At 58.4% G+C, this 12,598-nt stretch overlaps 1 protein-coding gene across 5 annotated transcripts in view; it reads left to right on the top strand.

Moving 5' to 3' along the window:
• Positions 1-12,598, top strand: part of LOC138739666 (cGMP-dependent 3',5'-cyclic phosphodiesterase) — a 284,647-nt gene that overhangs the window by 25,327 nt on the left and 246,722 nt on the right. The gene's annotated exons all lie outside the window — the stretch shown is intronic.

The following is a 12,598-nucleotide window of genomic DNA, read 5'->3' as shown; positions in this document are numbered from 1 at the left end:
AAGCTCCCTCCATACCGTCCCATCACACGCTCACGGGGTCAGAGTGAAGCTCCCTCCGCACCGTCCCATCACACGCTCACGGGGTCAGAGTGAAGCTCCCTCCGCCCCGTCCCATCACACACTCCCAGGGTCAGAGTGAAGCTCCCTCCGCACCGTCCCATCACACACTCCCGGGGTCAGAGTGAAGCTCCCTCCGCACCGTCCCATCACACACTCCCGGGGTCAGAGTGAAGCTCCCTCCGCACCGTCCCATCACACACTCCCGGGGTCAGAGTGAAGCTCCCTCCGCACCGTCCCATCACACACTCCCGGGGTCAGAGTGAAGTTCCCTCCGCACCGTCCCATCACACACTCACAGGGTCAGAGTGAAGCTCCCTCCGCACCGTCCCATCACACACTCCCGGGGTCAGAGTGAAGCTCCCTCCGCACCGTCCCATCACACACTCCCGGGGTCAGAGTGAAGCTCCCTCCGCACCGTCCCATCACACACTCCCGGGGTCAGAGTGAAGCTCCCTCCATACCGTCCCATCACACGCTCACAGGGTCAGAGTGAAGCTCCCTCCGCACCGTCCCTTCACACACTCACAGGGTCAGAGTGAAGCTCCCTCTGCACCGTCCCATCACACACTCACAGGGTCAGAGTGAAGCTCCCTCCGCACCGTCCCATCACACGCTCACAGGGTCAGAGTGAAGCTCCCTCCGCACCGTCCCATCACACACACACAGGGTCAGAGTGAAGCTCCCTCCGCACCGTCCCATCACACACTCACAGGGTCAGAGTGAAGCTCCCTCCGCACCGTCCCATCACACGCTCACAGGGTCAGAGTGAAGCTCCCTCCGCACCGTCCCATCACACGCTCACAGGGTCAGAGTGAAGCTCCCTCCGCACCGTCCCATCACACACTCCCGCGGTCAGAGTGAAGCTCCCTCCGCACCATCCCATCACACACTCACAGGGTCAGAGTGAAGCTCCCTCTGCACCGTCCCATCACACACTCCCAGGGTCAGAGTGAAGCTCCCTCCGCACCGTCCCATCACACACACACAGGGTCAGAGTGAAACTCCCTCCGCACCGTCCCATCACACACACACAGGGTCAGAGTGAAGCTCCCACAGCACCGTCCCATCACACACTCACAGGGTCAGAGTGAAGCTCCCTCCGCACCGTCCCTTCACACACTCCCGGGGTCAGAGTGAAGCTCCCTCCGCACCGTCCCATCACACACTCGCGGGGTCAGAGTGAAGCTCCCTCCGCACCGTCCCATCACACACTCCCAGGGTCAGAGTGAAGCTCCCTCCGCACCGTCCCATCACACACTCCCAGGGTCAGAGTGAAGCTCCCTCCGCACCGTCCCATCACACACTCCCAGGGTCAGAGTGAAGCTCCCTCCGCACCGTCCCTTCACACACTCCCGGGGTCAGAGTGAAGCTCCCTCCGCACCGTCCCATCACACACTCCCGGGGTCAGAGTGAAGCTCCCTCCATACCGTCCCATCACACACTCCCGGGGTCAGAGTGAAGCTCCCTCCGCACCGTCCCATCACACACTCCCGGGGTCAGAGTGAAGCTCCCTCCGCACCGTCCCATCACACGCTCACAGGGTCAGAGTGAAGCTCCCTCCGCACCGTCCCATCACACACTCCCGGGGTCAGAGTGAAGCTCCCTCCGCACCGTCCCATCACACGCTCACAGGGTCAGAGTGAAGCTCCCTCCGCACCGTCCCATCACACACTCCCGGGGTCAGAGTGAAGCTCCCTCCGCACCGTCTCATCACACACTCCCAGGGTCAGAGTGAAGCTCCCTCCGCACCGTCCCATCACACACTCCCGGGGTCAGAGTGAAGCTCCCTCCGCACCGTCCCATCACACACTCCCAGGGTCAGAGTGAAGCTCCCTCCGCACCGTCCCATCACACACTCCCGGGGTCAGAGTGAAGCTCCCTCCGCACCGTCCCATCACACACTCCCAGGGTCAGAGTGAAGCTCCCTCCGCACCGTCCCATCACACACTCCCGGGGTCAGAGTCAAGCTCCCTCCGCACCGTCCCATCACACACTCCCGGGGTCAGAGTGAAGCTCCCTCCGCACCGTCCCATCACACACTCCCGGGGTCAGAGTGAAGCTCCCTCCGCACCGTCCCATCACACACTCCCGGGGTCAGAGTCATTCTCCCTCCGCACCGTCCCATCACACACTCCCGGGGTCAGAGTCAAGCTCCCTCCGCACCGTCCCATCACACACTCCCGGGGTCAGAGTGAAGCTCCCTCCGCACCGTCCCATCACACACTCCCAGGGTCAGAGTGAAGCTCCCACCGCACCGTCCCATCACACACTCCCGGGGTCAGAGTGAAGCTCCCTCCGCACCGTCCCATCACACGCTCACAGGGTCAGAGTGAAGCTCCCTCCACACCGTCCCATCACACACTCACAAGGTCAGAGTGAAGCTCCCTCCGCACCGTCCCATCACACACTCCCGGGGTCAGAGTGAAGCTCCCTCCGCACCGTCCCATCACACGCTCACAGGGTCAGAGCGAAGTTCCCTCCGCACCGTCCCATCACACGCTCACAGGGTCAGAGTGAAGCTCCCTCCGCACCGTCCCATCACACACTCCCGGGGTCAGAGTGAAGCTCCCTCCGCACCGTCCCATCACACACTCACAGGGTCAGAGTGAAGCTCCCTCTGCACCGTCCCATCACACACTCCCAGGGTCAGAGTGAAGCTCCCTCCGCACCGTCCCATCACACACACACAGGGTCAGAGTGAAACTCCCTCCGCACCGTCCCATCACACACACACAGGGTCAGAGTGAAGCTCCCACAGCACCGTCCCATCACACACTCACAGGGTCAGAGTGAAGCTCCCTCCGCACCGTCCCTTCACACACTCCCGGGGTCAGAGTGAAGCTCCCTCCGCACCGTCCCATCACACACTCCCGGGGTCAGAGTGAAGCTCCCTCCATACCGTCCCATCACACACTCCCGGGGTCAGAGTGAAGCTCCCTCCATACCGTCCCATCACACGCTCACAGGGTCAGAGTGAAGCTCCCTCCGCACCGTCCCATCACACACTCCCGGGGTCAGAGTGAAGCTCCCTCCGCACCGTCCCATCACACACTCCCGGGGTCAGAGTGAAGCTCCTTCCATACCGTCCCATCACACGCTCACGGGGTCAGAGTGAAGCTCCCTCCGCACCGTCCCATCACACACTCCCGGGGTCAGAGTGAAGCTCCCTCCACACCGTCCCATCACAAACTCACGGGGTCAGAGTGAAGCTCCCTCCGCACCGTCCCATCACACACTCCCGGGGTCAGAGTGAAGCTCCCTCCATACCGTCCCATCACACGCTCACGGGGTCAGAGTGAAGCTCCCTCCGCACCGTCCCATCACACGCTCACGGGGTCAGAGTGAAGCTCCCTCCGCCCCGTCCCATCACACACTCCCAGGGTCAGAGTGAAGCTCCCTCCGCACCGTCCCATCACACACTCCCGGGGACAGAGTGAAGCTCCCTCCGCACCGTCCCATCACACACTCCCGGGGTCAGAGTGAAGCTCCCTCCGCACCGTCCCATCACACACTCCCGGGGTCAGAGTGAAGCTCCCTCCGCACCGTCCCATCACACACTCCCGGGGTCAGAGTGAAGCTCCCTCCGCACCGTCCCATCACACACTCCCGGGGTCAGAGTGAAGCTCCCTCCATACCGTCCCATCACACGCTCACAGGGTCAGAGTGAAGCTCCCTCCGCACCGTCCCATCACACACTCACAGGGTCAGAGTGAAGCTCCCTCTGCACCGTCCCATCACACACTCACAGGGTCAGAGTGAAGCTCCCTCCGCACCGTCCCATCACACACACACAGGGTCAGAGTGAAGCTCCCTCCGCACCGTCGCATCACACACACACAGGGTCAGAGTGAAGCTCCCTCCGCACCGTCCCATCACACACTCACAGGGTCAGATTGAAGCTCCCTCCAACCGTCCCATCACACACTCCCGGGGTCAGAGTGAAGCTCCCTCCGCACCGTCCCATCACACACTCCCGGGGTCAGAGTGAAGCTCCCTCCGCACCTTCCCATCACACACTCCCGGGGTCAGAGTGAAGCTCCCTCCGCACCGTCCCATCACACACTCCCTGGGTCAGAGTGAAGCTCCCACCGCACCGTCCCATCACACACTCCCGGGGTCAGAGTGAAGCTCCCTCCGCACCGTCCCATCACACACTCCCGGGGTCAGAGTGAAGCTCCCTCCGCACCGTCCCATCACACACTCCCGGGGTCAGAGTGAAGCTCCCTCCGCACCGTCCCATCACACACTCCCGGGGTCAGAGTGAAGTTCCCTCCGCACCGTCCCATCACACACTCACAGGGTCAGAGTGAAGCTCCCTCCGCACCGTCCCATCACACACTCCCAGGGTCAGAGTGAAGCTCCCTCAGCACCGTCCCATCACACACTCCCGGGGTCAGAGTGAAGCTCCCTCCGCACCGTCCCATCACACACTCCCGGGGTCAGAGTGAAGCTCCCTCCGCACTGTCCCATCACACACTCCCAGGGTCAGAGTGAAGCTCCCTCCGCACCGTCCCATCACACACTCCCGGGGTCAGAGTGAAGCTCCCTCCGCACCGTCCCATCACACACTCCCGGGGTCAGAGTGAAGCTCCCTCCGCACCGTCCCATCACACACTCCCGGGGTCAGAGTGAAGTTCCCTCCGCACCGTCCCATCACACACTCACAGGGTCAGAGTGAAGCTCCCTCCGCACCGTCCCATTACACACTCCCAGGGTCAGAGTGAAGCTCCCTCCGCACCGTCGCATCACACACTCCCGGGGTCAGAGTGAAGCTCCCTCCGCACCGTCCCATGACACACTCCCGGGGTCAGAGTGAAGCTCCCTCCGCACCGTCCCATCACACACTCCCAGGGTCAGAGTGAAGCTCCCTCCGCACCGTCCCATCACACACTCCAAGGGTCAGAGTGAAGCTCCCTCCGCACCATCCCATGACACACTCCCGGGGTCAGAGTGAAGCTCCCTCCGCACCGTCCCATCACACACTCCCGGGGTCAGAATGAAGTTCCCTCCGCACCGTCCCATCACACACTCCCAGGGTCAGACTGAAGCTCCCTCCGCACCGTCCCATCACACACTCCCGGGGTCAGAGTGAAGCTCCCTCCGCACCGTCCCATCACACACTCACGGGGTCAGAGTGAAGTTCCCTCCGCACCGTCCCATCACACGCTCACAGGGTCAGAGTGAAGCTCCCTCCGCACCGTCCCATCACACACTCCCAGGGTCAGAGTGAAGCTCCCTCCGCACCGTCCCTTCACACACTCCCAGGGTCAGAGTGAAGCTCCCTCCGCACCGTCCCATCACACACTCCCGGGGTCAGAGTGAAGCTCCCTCCGCACCGTCCCATCACACACTCCCGGGGTCAGAGTGAAGCTCCCTCCGCACCGTCCCATCACACACTCCCGGGGTCAGAGTGAAGCTCCCTCCGCACCGTCCCATCACACACTCCCGGGGTCAGAGTGAAGTTCCCTCCGCACCGTCCCATCACACACTCCCGGGGTCAGAGTGAAGCTCCCTCCGCACCGTCCCATCACACACTCCCGGGGTCAGAGTGAAGCTCCCTCCGCACCGTCCCATCACACACTCCCGGGGTCAGAGTGAAGTTCCCTCCGCACCGTCCCATCACACACTCACAGGGTCAGAGTGAAGCTCCCTCCGCACCGTCCCATCACACACTCCCAGGGTCAGAGTGAAGCTCCCTCCGCACCGTCCCATCACACACTCCCGGGGTCAGAGTGAAGCTCCCTCCGCACCGTCCCATCACACACTCCCGGGGTCAGAGTGAAGCTCCCTCCGCACCGTCCCATCACACACTCCCGGGGTCAGAGTGAAGCTCCCTCCGCACCGTCCCATCACACACTCCCGGGGTCAGAGTGAAGCTCCCTCCATACCGTCCCATCACACACTCCCGGGGTCAGAGTGAAGCTCCCTCCATACCGTCCCATCACACGCTCACAGGGTCAGAGTGAAGCTCCCACCGCACCGTCCCATCACACGCTCACAGGGTCAGAGTGAAGCTCCCTCCGCACCGTCCCATCACACACTCCCGGGGTCAGAGTGAAGCTCCCTCCGCACCGTCCCATCACACACTCCCAGGGTCAGAGTGAAGCTCCCTCCGCACCGTCCCATCACACACTCCCGGGGTCAGAGTGAAGCTCCCTCCGCACCGTCCCATCACACACTCCCGGGGTCAGAGTGAAGCTCCCTCCGCACCGTCCCATCACACACTCCCGGGGTCAGAGTCAAGCTCCCTCCGCACCGTCCCATCACACACTCCCGGGGTCAGAGTGAAGCTCCCTCCGCACCGTCCCATCACACACTCCCGGGGTCAGAGTGAAGCTCCCTCCGCACCGTCCCATCACACACTCCCGGGGTCAGAGTGAAGCTCCCTCCGCACCGTCCCATCACACACTCCCGGGGTCAGAGTCAAGCTCCCTCCGCACCGTCCCATCACACACTCCCGGGGTCAGAGTGAAGCTCCCTCCGCACCGTCCCATCACACACTCCCGGGGTCAGAGTGAAGCTCCCTCCGCACCGTCCCATCACACACTCCCAGGGTCAGAGTGAAGCTCCCACCGCACCGTCCCATCACACACTCCCGGGGTCAGAGTGAAGCTCCCTCCGCAACGTCCCATCACACGCTCACAGGGTCAGAGTGAAGTTCCCTCCACACCGTCCCATCACACACTCACAAGGTCAGAGTGAAGCTCCCTCCGCACCGTCCCATCACACACTCCCGGGGTCAGAGTGAAGCTCCCTCCGCACCGTCCCATCACACGCTCACAGGGTCAGAGTGAAGTTCCCTCCGCACCGTCCCATCACACGCTCACAGGGTCAGAGTGAAGCTCCCTCCGCACCGTCCCATCACACACTCCCGGGGTCAGAGTGAAGCTCCCTCCGCACCGTCCCATCACACACTCACAGGGTCAGAGTGAAGCTCCCTCTGCACCGTCCCATCACACACTCCCAGGGTCAGAGTGAAGCTCCCTCCGCACCGTCCCATCACACACTCCCGGGGTCAGAGTGAAGCTCCCTCCGCACCGTCCCATCACACACTCCCGGGGTCAGAGTGAAGCTCCCTCCGCACCGTCCCATCAGACACTCCCGGGGTCAGAGTGAAGTTCCCTCCGCACCGTCCCATCACACACTCACAGGGTCAGAGTGAAGCTCCCTCCGCACCGTCCCATCACACACTCACAGGGTCAGAGTGAAGCTCCCTCCGCACCGTCCCATCACACACTCCCGGGGTCAGAGTGAAGCTCCCTCCGCACCGTCCCATCACACACTCCCGGGGTCAGAGTGAAGCTCCCTCCGCACCGTCCCATCACACACTCCCAGGGTCAGAGTGAAGCTCCCTCCGCACCGTCCCATCACACACTCCCAGGGTCAGAGTGAAGCTCCCTCCGCACCGTCCCATCACACACTCCCGGGGTCAGAGTGAAGCTCCCTCTGCACCGTCCCATCACACACTCCCGGGGTCAGAGTGAAGTTCCCTCCGCACCGTCCCATCACACACTCCCAGGGTCAGAGTGAAGCTCCCTCCGCACCGTCCCATCACACACTCCCGGGGTCAGATTGAAGCTCCCTCCGCACCGTCCCATCACACGCTCCCGGGGTCAGAGTGAAGCTCCCTCCGCACCGTCCCATCACACACTCCCAGGGTCAGAGTGAAGCTCCCTCCGCACCGTCCCATCACACACTCCCAGGGTCAGAGTGAAGCTCCCTCCGCACCGTCCCATCACACACTGACATCAGGACTGAAGGGTGCCCATTTAAAACAGAGATGCAGGGAAATTTCTCTAACCAGGGAATGGTGAACCTTTGGAATTTGCTGCCACAGGTGGTGTGGAGGCTGGGTCATTTGGTTTGTTTGAGGGAGAGATTGATTGGTATCTGAATAATCAGGGGATCAAAGTCCCATGGGGAGAAGGCAGGGGAGTGGGGCTGAGTGGGAGAATGGGTCAGCTCAGGATGCTATGGCAGAGTCGATGGGCCAAATGGCCTATTCCTTCTCCTTTTGCTCATCATTTTATGGTCTAAATTCTCGTTTTGCACAATGGCCGATAGACAGTCCAACAAGTAACGTGAAAAGAAAAACAAAAGTGATGGGGGTGGTTTAAATCTTAAGGTCCTTCTGGACATGAAATCCGTGCTCCCGACGTACCTACCAACCTTGTATATTTTTGGAGGGTGGGAGGAAACCCACACAGACACAGGGAGAACTTGCAAACTCCTTACAGAGAGCGGCGGATTTGAACCCGGGTCACTGGCACTGTAATCACTATATCTATGCTCATGGTGTTAAGGGGAAAGGTGCAGTCGAGCAAAGCATTTTTTTAACTAATGAGTGGGCCCATTCAGGAGTCTGATAACTGAAGTTGTCCATGACTCAGGAGGTAGGTGTTTTCAACCTCCTGTGTATTCTGCCTTGACAGGATTGGGGAGAAGAGGGTGGACTAGGGCGGGGTATGTCCATGTATTCTTTTCACTGTTCTCACTGTCTGTCCTCAACCTCAGCTGTTGCCAGCGGGAAGCTAAACCTAATGAACCACACCTTGTATCCCTCCTTGGAGAAACACAGAAGCTGTAAATCAATGGTTCTCAACCTTTTTCTTTCCATTCACATCCCACTTTAAGTAATCCCTATGCCATCGCTGCTCTGTGATTAGTAAGGGATTGCTTAAGGTGGGATGTGGGTGGAAAGAAAATGTTTTAATCATCCCTCATGGACTCGTTATGTGCACGGTTTCAGAACTCCAAAGGAAATGGGCCAATGGCAACTTTTCTCAAGCCAAATATTTTAGTAACAATTGGGTCTGGAGCAGTGATTCTCAACCTTCCCTACCCACTCACATCCCACCTTAAGCAACCCCTTACTGATCACAGAGCTCCGATGGCGTAGGGATGACTTAAAGTGGGATGTGAGTGGGAAGAAAAGGGTTGAGAACCACTGCTGTAAATGCTCGAATCTCCAGCAAACAATGAATTGCTGGAGGACTCAGTGGCTTCCGTAGAGAGAAAATTAATTTTTTTTAAATTAAAAAAATAATCATACATATAGCACGGTAACAGGCCCTTCTGGCCCACAAGTCATTGCTGCCTAATTACACCCAATGGACCCACAACCCCCAGTACATTTTTGAAAGGTGGGAGGAAAACAGAGCCCCCAGGGAAAGGGGTGATAGGACAGATGTGTTAGCACTCCGCAGGACATCACAGGCAAAACCTTCCCCACTATTGAGAGCATCTACAAGGATCCACACCACCCAGCACACGCTCCGTTCTTGCTGCTGCCATCAGGAAAGAGGTCTCAGTGCCACAAGATTTGCCCCACCAGGTTCAGGAACAGCTGTTCCCCCTCCACCATCAGACTCCTCAACGACAAACTCAATCAGGGACTCATTTAAGGACCCTTGCACTTTATTTACTTTTTTCTCTCTGTATTGCAGAGTCAGTTTGTTTACATTTCTTTAGTTGTTTATGTGTATCTTCTTAAGTACAGTTTTGTGCACAACCAATTAGCATAAATTGTGCTGGCTCACCGGAAAAAAAATCTCAGGGTTGTATGTGATATCATGTATGTATGTACTCTTTGACAAGAAATCGAACTTTGACAGATGGAGAGACAGGGAGAGTGGAGGAAGTTTGAAGGAAAGGCAAATTCAAAATTTGGGTCAGAAATGTGAAAAGTGGAACCAGATGGGGGTGGAGGTCCCTGAGAATTAGGGAGATCATTGTTCTTGCCATGAGGGTTAAGGCTGTCGAAGAGATAGGTATGTGGATGAGAGGCATACGGAAAGGCTTTGGGATGGGTGCCAGTTGATGGGACAAGATGGAATAGATAGTTTGGCATGGACTAGATGGGTCAAAGAGGCTGTGGTCCTGTCCAGGAGGAATCTGATGTGTTGCTCCTTGAGTTTACATTTACCCTAGCGTTGGTTGAGGAGAGTCAGGGTGGTCACACGAGAGAATGCAGGCGCTCAGCAAAGCGGTAACCCTATCTGAGTTTGGTCTCACTGATATAGAGAACGCCGCATGGGGTGAAACACGGAGGTCTGCAGATGCTGAGAATGTAGTAAAAAGCACAGAAATACTGGAGGAGCTCAGCCAGAGCAGACTCGATGGGCCGAATGGACGACATCTGTTCCTTTATCTTGTGATGTCGCGGTGGAGGTAAAGATACGTTATTGACGTTTCGGGCCTTAGCCCTTCTTAAAGGTACAAGCAAAACACAGGCAGGCATCTGGATAAAGACTGGGGAGAGAAAGGGGGGAGAATGGGAAGGGGAGGAGACCAGACTTACAGGCAAAAGGTGTCAATTGGATGTGATAAGAGGATAGGAGAGAATTGATTTTGGCTCTGTGAAAGGAGGCAGAGGGGAAAGCGGGGTGGAGAGAGGGAGAGAGAGAGAGAGAGAGAGAGAGAGAGAGAGAAAGAGAGAAAGAGCTGGGGGAAAGGCGACAGGGGGAAGAAGATGGGGCTGAAGGTGATTAATGGAGAAGTCGACATTAATGCGGTAGATCACTGCCACAGTGTGACCCACCCCCACCTCAGAACTGCCCCTCCACAGTGTCACGTCCTCCCTCAGCAGAGAGCCCAGGTCTGTACGTAATAAGATTCTGCGCATAAGTCACGGTTTGAGTCCATAATGCTCTAATTTGAGTCACACTGGCTCCTACAGAGGTGCCCCACCGCTGATTAGTGCGTCCCTGCGGAGAGAACTCTCAAAGTGATGGGCTAATCTGGAGAACAGTCCTGCTGTGAAGATCAATTAATGTCCGTTACCAGTGGGTGCTGCTGAGGGGATATATTGTGTGCCTTCCTGTGACTCCCTTCCCCGCTGTGTCTGCCTTTAAATCCGAGCTGCAGCTGCCCCGATTTTAATTGCCTTGGTTCATTCGATATTCTGAAGGATGCACTGGAAAATTCATGAGGAAATGATTGGTGTTCAGAGAATTAAAGTCACCTGCAGCGTCAATATTTCTTCCGTGGATTCGCCTCTCGCGATTCCCGCAGCCTCTGAAGCCACACAGACTCCTGTCCAATCCATCAGTTGCCCAAGCTCCAGATCTAAACCCCCGACACGGTCAGGAAACCGGTGCCCGAGGCCGCTTCGAGAGCCCTTCTTGCCCACAGCGCCCTCTCCAATCCCAGTTCTGACACCTTGTTCCTTTGTCACCAGCAGCCCTGCGGCCTGTGTGGGTCCGTCAGCCACGGGGCCCCTTGCCGGTCTGCCGCCGTGGTCACTGTCCTTAGGGTTGTCCTCTTCTCCTCAGTGGTGGGGGGTGGAATTGATGGGGATGTTCTCCTCGATACCGGTGCTCTGCACCAGCCTGCCTACACTCCTGGAATCTGCAAACCCTCGATGCTGTCGCCAAACACAGGCGCCGCCATCTTGGACTCAGACCGTGGTTACCATCTCTGTGTGTAGGGCTGACCCGCCTCCACATTGAGTGTATCAGTGATTCCTCCCCTGGGGACCCCCTAATAAAGGTTGTTACGCCCTGATCCCCCTCCCCCAGTGTGAGCTCTGGACTCAGGCCAAGCAACATGAGGTTACGTACATCTTTAAGCAATTAAAAGCCTATTGTTCTGACAACTTCTGGTCTTTGGAGTTGTTGATGGTGCGTCAATTTTAATCGCTTACATTTTTTACCTCACTATGGACAAGCTGCTGAGGCCGGACAAAGTTGAAGTTGGCTGCGAGCTCCTGAAGCTTCAGCCAAGTTTGAGCTCTGCTTCCACGACCGCCGACTGGCATCCCCCAAGGTCATCCAATCCGATGAAGACAAATTGCGCCTGCTATTCTCGCAAGTCGGCCGTCGTGCGCCGGGGGCCACGCAACATTCACAGCAGCCTTGAGAAAGACGAAAGGTTGGCAGTGAACGAGGTCTTTGTGAGGCGCCTCCTGGCCACACACAAGCAGCAACCCTGGGGGAGCCCATCGACAAGTATATTCGGGCTCCGCATAAGCTCAGGCAAGGCAGCGGCTGCAGGGAACATCCTGGCAGTGGCTTGTACCGATGAACTCATCCAGGATGCTTGTGGACTATATCTGCCAGAGACTGTTGGAGGAACAGGGCGATCTGAATCTGCAGAGAACCATTGACCTGGCCCAAAGCACCATCAGTAGCTGTCCGCAGCGCAAATTCCTCCTCTGGCAACGCAGCTGCTTTGTGGGGGGACGCAGGCACTGCCATCTTTGGATTGCAGGCCGCACGTATCGGCCTCCTATGCTGCCACCGCCGAGTTCCCGAGGTGCTACTTTTGTGGCTAGCAGAAGCACCAACGGAAGCACTGCCATGTCTGGGGCGTGGCCTACTCAGGCCATGCGGAAGAAGGAGCACCTTGCAGAAGTCTCTAAGTTGAGGCCTCTTCTCCCTAGCAGCGCTGCATGTGAGCAGAGGGGGAAATCGCCATGGATGACGTCACGTCCGGTGTCACTCCCGGCCACGAGCATCAACACCGCTTGCACACCACGGGGTGGGGGGGCCATCTTACCGATCAGACAGTACTAGCCTCGGTCACACTCGCTTGCAGC

Source organism: Narcine bancroftii, chromosome 7, assembly GCF_036971445.1.
Source record: "Narcine bancroftii isolate sNarBan1 chromosome 7, sNarBan1.hap1, whole genome shotgun sequence".
Lineage (NCBI taxonomy): Eukaryota > Metazoa > Chordata > Chondrichthyes > Torpediniformes > Narcinidae > Narcine > Narcine bancroftii.
Note: the sequence above shows the minus strand (reverse complement) of the source record. Positions and strands in the feature narration are given on the sequence as shown.